We start from the raw sequence: 6,664 nt of genomic DNA, 5'->3' as shown, positions 1-6,664 counted from the left end.
TTTGAACCTAGGATTTGGGGCTGTGTGCTCTAACTGCAGCCATCACCTACAGAAATTTGGCAGTTTGTACCATCTTAAGTTGGTTGCTCTGGAAACAGGCCTCAATTTGTTCTAGTTTAACAGCAAGAGCTACTGAACTCCAAGATAAACAAGTGTAACAGCCCTGTTCACTTGCTTTCAGAGGCCAATGAACTTGCCTCAGGAGTCATGGATTATTATTTTTCCTCTTTTGTCTCCATTCTGTGAGGCCAGCCCCATGAGGAGCTTTTGATTGACTTGAGGAAACACTGGAGCCCTTAAGTACCTTTCACAAAAGGAACAGCCACTTGCCAAGGCGATCGGCTCTGGGGCAGACGCGTTCTGTAGCAGAGTGGGGGATTGGACAGGCAGGGCTAATTTTTCCAGCACCGAGCCCACTCGAAGGAGCTGCCAGGGCCTGGCAGCCCTCGCGATGGAGGTGAACAAGGTGAGAACGAGGCGTAGGTGGAGCCAGCAGCGCCCCCTCCCCGGCTGGTCAAAAGCCGCCCCTAGGGAGCGCAAGCTACCAGGAGCGCGGCAACCAGGACAGGCAAACAGGGCGTGGCGCGGCAGTTAGGGCGTGGCGCAGCAGTTAGGGCGTGGCAGTTAGGGCGTGGCAGTTAGGGCGTGGTGCGGCAGTTGGCACAGCAGTTCGCGCAGGCAGGCCGAGCAGGCAGGGCAGAGCGCTCTCCCCTGCCCATACGAACACCTCCTCTAACGGCGGTCTACCGCTAGCTCAGCTGCAATGGTGTACACCAGGCACAGCGCTCTCCAGTAGGTCTGTACACACCCAGACCGACTGCCCAATCAAAACTGCGGCAGTTCAGGTCTCCGGGTGCAGGCAGTGCCTCAGCCTGTTGCTACCACCTGCGGGGGGCAGAGAGACTGTGTGCGTGAGGTGCGAGCAGGTGGATGACCTGGTCTGCCTGGTGGCAGAACTCAAGGAGGAGGTGGAGAGGTTGAGGGATATCAGGGAGTGTGAGCGGGAGACAGACTTGTGGAGCAACTCCCTGTGTGGCCTCAAGGAGAGGTACCGTGGTGAGACACCCCAAATGGGGGTGGAGCCCCTACCCTGTTGCTGTTGGGCAGAGGCAGGGGACCTGGGAGTTGAGGTGGAATGGAGACAGGTCCCTGCTCGACATCGCAGGCGATGCCCCCCCCCACCGGCCCCACCTTCCCAGCTGCCTTTACGCAACAGGTTTGAGGCCCTGGAGCTTGAGACCGGTAGCTGAGGAAGAGGTAGAAAGTGTACCCAGGAGGATGCCTAGGGCAAGGAAATCGACTCCACGCCTCAGGACTGCCTCCACCAGGACAGAAAGAAGGGTGATTGTTGTGGGCTACTCCCTTCTCAGGGGAACAGAGGGACCTATTTGTCAGCCTGACCCTACCCGTAGGGAAGTCTGCTGCCTCCCTGGGGCCAGAGTCAAGGACGTTGCCAGAAAGCTTCCCAACCTGGTTCGCCCCTCTGACTAGTATCCTCTTTTAATAGCCCAGGCTGGCAGTGATGACATTGAAGAGAGAAGCCTGAAGACCATCAAACAATTACTATAGGGGACTGGGACAGTTAGTGGATGGAGTGGGAGTACAGGTGGTGTTTTCATCCATCCCTACGGTGGCAGGGAGGGGTACAGAGAGGACAGAGAAAGCCCACCTGATAAACACATGGCTCAGACGCTGGTGCCAGCACAGAAATTTTGGGGTTTTTGACCATGGGGCCCTTTACTCAGCACCTGGCCTGATGGCCACAGACAGGTCCCTGTCTCTAAGGGGAAAACGGATCCTAGGCCAGTAGCTGGCGGGGCTCATTGAGAGGGCTTTAAACTAGGTAAGAAGAGGGACAGGGCTGAAACAAGGCTTGCTGGAGCTGTGCCAGGGGGAACAACGGCAAGGCTGGGAGAGAAGGCAATGGCCCAACTGAAGTGCATCTACACCAATGCATGCAGCATGGGTAACAAACAGGAGGAGCTGGAAGCCATCATGCGGTAGGCAGGCTACGACTTGGTTGCCATCACGGAAACGTGGTGGGACCACTCTCATGACTGGAGTGCTGCAATGTCTGGCTATAGGCTCTTCAGAAGGGACAGGCAGCACGGAAGGGGTGGTGGTGTGGCTCTCTATATCAGAGAGAGTTTTGATATCATGGAACTTGAGGCTGGGAATGACAAGGTTGGGTCCCTATGGGTTAGGATCAGCGGGAAGGCCAACAAGGCAAGCATCCTGGGGGGGGTCTGTTATAGGCCACTGAACCAGGATGAGGAGACTGATGAGAAGTTCTACAGGCAGCTGACAAAAGTTGTGAAATCGTCAGCGCTTGTTCTTGTGGGGGACTTCAACTTCCCAGATATATCCTGGAAGCACAACACAGCCCAGAGAAAGCAGTCTAGGTTTCTGGAGAGCGTGGAAGATATCTTCCTGACGCAGCTGGTTAGTGAGCCTACCAGGGGAGGTGCCCCGCTAGACCTTCTCTTCACAAACAGAGAAGGACTGGTGGGACATGTGGTGGTTGGAAACTGTCTTGGGTGACCATGAAATTGTAGAGTTCTCCATTCTTGGAGAAGCCAGGAAGGGGACCAGTAAAACCGCTGTATTGGACTTCCAGAGGGCTGACTTTGAACTGTTCAGGACACTGGTTGGTAGAGTTCCTTGGGAGGCAGTTCTGAAGGGCAGAGGAGTCCTAGAAGGCTGGGTGCTCTTCAAGAAGGAAATCTTAATGGTGCAGGAGCGGTCTGTCCCATGTGCCCAAAGATGAGCCAGTGTGGAAGAAGACCAGCCTGGCTGAACAGAGAATTGTGGCTCAAGTTTAGCAGGAAAAAGAGGGTTTACAATCTTTGGAAAAGAGGGCGGGCCACTCGGGAGGACTATAAGGGTGTTGCAAGGCAGTGCAGGGACAAAATTAGAAAGGCCAAAGCTCATCTGGAGCTCAATCTGGCGACTGCCATCAAAGACAACAAAAAATGCTTTTACAAATACATTAAAACATCAATGCAAAACAGAGGACTAAGGAGAATCTCCAGCCTTTACTGGATGCGGGGGGGAACTTAGTTACGAAAGATGAGGAAAAGGCGGAGGTGCTTAATGCCTTCTTTGCCTCAGTCTTTAGTGGCAAAACCAGTTGCTCTCTGGATACCCAGTACCCTGAACTGGTGGAAGGGAATGGGGAGCAGAATGTGGCCCTCACTATCCATGAGGAAATGGTTGGCAACCTGCTACGGCACTTGGATGTACGCAAGTCGATGGGGCCAGATGGGATCCACCTGAGGATACTGAGAGAACTGGTGGAGGAGCTGGCCAAGCCACTTACCATCATTTATCAACAGTCCTGCCTATCGGGGGAGGTCCCAGTCGACTGGCAGCTAGCAAACGTGATGCCCATCTACAAGAAGGGCCGGAGGGCAGACCCGGGAAACTATAGGCCTGTCAGTTTGACCTCAATGCCAGGGAAACTCATGGAGCAGATTATCTTGAGTGTCATCACGCGGCACTTACAGGGCAAGCAGGTGAGCAGACCCAGTCAGCACAGGTTTATGAAAGGCAGGTCCTGCTTGATGAACCTGATCTCCTTCTATGACAAAGTGATGCACTTGGTGGGCAAGAGAAAGGCTGTGGATGTGGTCTACCTGGACTTCAGCAAGGCTTTTGACACCATTTCCCACAGCATTCTCCTCAAGAAATTGGCTGCTCGTGGCTTGGACCAGCGTATGCTTCGTTGGGTTAAAAACTGGCTGGATAGCCAGGCCCAAAGAGTCATGGTGAATGGAGTCAAATACAGCTGGAGGCCAGTCACTAGTGGTGTTCCCCAGGGCTTGGTACTGGGGCTGGTCCTCTTTGATATCTTTATCGATGATCTGGATGAGGGGATCGAGTGCACCCTCGGTATATTCGCAGATGACACCAAGTTAGGTGCATGTATCAATCTGAAGGGTAGGAAGGCTCTGCAGGAGGATCTGGATAGGCTGGACCGATGGGCTGAGGTCAACTGCATAAAGTTGGCCATAGTGCCGAGGGTCAAGGACAAGGCCAAGTGCCAGGTCCTGCACCTGGGGTGCAATAACCCCACGCAGAGCTACAGGCTGGGAGATGAGTGGTTGGAAAGCTGCCTGGCGGAGAAGGACCTGAGAGTATTGGTGGATAGTCAACTGAATATGAGCCAGCGGTGTGCTCAGGTGGCCAAGAAGGCCAACGGCATCCTGGCTTGCATAAGAAGCAGTGTGGCCGGCAGGTCTAGGGAAGTGATTGTACCCCTGTACTTGGCTCTGGTGAGGCCGCACCTCGAGTACTGTGTTCAGTTTTGGGCCCCTCACTACAAGAAGGACATCGAGGTGCTTGAAAGAAGCCACTCATCAGAGAATGTGGAATTACTCAGTCCCCCAAAGACACCCTGCTAGCACAGGACAAAGCAGTGGGTATTTTAACACCCAGGAAAGCACAGTGCTTATTACCAGATTTTCCTCCTGGGATCAGACAGCGTGAGGTGAAATCATCATGAATGTGCTTTCCTTCCTCCTTTCAGATGCGAACACAGGCTTACAAGGAATGAGCATGGGCAGGAACTTGCTCTGCATCAGCTTCCTAATTGCTATTTCCTCCATGTGCACCCTTTCCCTGTGGCGAGCGTGGTGAACGTGAGGTACCTGTGCCTTTCCCAGCAAGGTGCAAATTATCTGCCATATGCCACATGGCAAGAGGTGAGCCTGGGCTGCTGGCATATGCTGAGGCAGCTCTCCAATTTCTCCTCTGCTAACTTGCTGTTTCATTAACACGCCGGGGAAGAGAGAAAGAAAAGGCTATGCATTTCAGGAAACTTTACTGTCCAAAGTATGAGAACCTGTCCAAACGATCTCCTCAGCAGATGTCTTAAACTACAGGGACTCTTCTTTCTTTTGATAGGCAGATGATATACCAGGAGCTGTGTGGCAAGGGTGAGGTTGAGTGGCCTCCCACACTCACAAAATAAAAAAGCAGGCTCAGAAGTTAGAAAGGTTTCAATTTTCTGTTATGTATTACTGGTGGCTCTGTATCAGCTTGGCCACTACCAACACTTTGCTGAACTCATGCCTTGATTAATCTATTTGGTAGTTGCTCTTACAGCCTCAACAGACCTAATTAGTCTATTAATTAATGAGTATTTTAGCAGACATAGGCTGCCACAAAACACAAGATTACTTGTTGGATGCTTTAGCATAACTGCTGTGCCAGTAGAGCATTACAGAAGAAATTCTTTACTACACGTTTCATTAAATACTGGAATGAAATTACCCATATGCACTTGATATAAAACTGTTCATGTCTAATTTGCACCAATGAAACACATGCAAATAATCAGACCTGAATAAAAACCTGCTCCCCTGCCCTCTTCTCCTGCAGCAATAACCTAGTCCACACTTGAGAAGGACCGTTAAGCAGTAATATTTGCCAGTTACTGTTTAATAATTTGCTTAAATTAGCTAAAGCAAGCATATGGTTCCTCCTATAGTTAGAAGACTCCATGTATGCTAGTAAGAGAAGGACAAGGGAAGGCAGTCAGTCAGAAGAGAGCTTGCAGGGTGCTAGACAAGTATTCTTTTTAAGACATGGATATTTTTAGGGTCCAAGCATGGCTTGAGCTCCCATGGGGGTGCTGTATCAGTAGATTAAACACAGAACACGTGCTGAGTGTGTCAGTGGCTGTGGGAGAAAACCAGCAGCATAGCATGCCATAGGCAAGCATGAAGGTGAGGAGGAAGGCAGAGGTATCATGCTCCATCCTGGGGAGACTTAGCAAGACAGTGGGCTGAGGGCCAGACGGAGGGGTGGGTGTGTGAACTAGGCTGTTAAGCACAAGGAAACAGGAGCAGCTGAAAAACTTCACAGCAATGATGGAGAAGAATACTCTCATTATCCTCCAGTTCAGTTCTTCCTGTCATCATGTGGAATTATAAATTGCCAAACTGTTCCACCTCATGCAGATTTTCAGACAAGGGAGGGATGCAGAGCTCTAGTGTCAGGACTCGGCCTTGATTTTGTCTGATGAATCGCAGGCAGAAATGTATCGCAAGACACATAAAAGGCCCACCTATTCTTCAGTCCTTCAGGGATGCAAAAAGCAATGAACATTTTCTTTCCATAGCTTAAAAACTTGATTAAAATGGTACAGAAAAAAAAAAAAAAAAAGAACGACACAGGACATGCTCGCCTTTGCTCAGTTTCATTTTTTCAGATCTCCTTGCAAGATGCTTTCTTTAAATTTGTAGTTTTTCAGATGTCACAGAGACTGCAAAGATGTTTTGTCTTCTCACATGGGTAAGGATAAAGAGCCTTACAACGTCTCCCCCCCCCCCGCCCCCCAAAGGACATCAGACGAAGTGTATTGCCAGAAAAGCTTCATATAAAATTGATAAGCTCTGTACGCTTATGATTGTCACATCTCTTCTTCAGTAATGCAAGGCAGCAAGTGAGAGAAAAGCCCCTGCCAGAGATGGTGGGAGCAGGAGAGTCAATTATTTATAAAGATGAAAGAGCAAAGAGCTTCCTACTCTCCCAAAACCAACAAGTGGTTGGTGGAGACACTTAACTCCATAGGTAAATTTCTCTTTGACTAGTTGAGTCAGTTGTTGCCTCCTAGCAGGGCAGTCACAATGATTCAATACAAGACACAAAAACTTCGCTC

The sequence above is a fragment of the Aythya fuligula genome, chromosome 5, assembly GCF_009819795.1.
Source record: "Aythya fuligula isolate bAytFul2 chromosome 5, bAytFul2.pri, whole genome shotgun sequence".
In the NCBI taxonomy this organism is placed as follows: Eukaryota; Metazoa; Chordata; class Aves; order Anseriformes; family Anatidae; genus Aythya; species Aythya fuligula.
Note: the sequence above shows the minus strand (reverse complement) of the source record.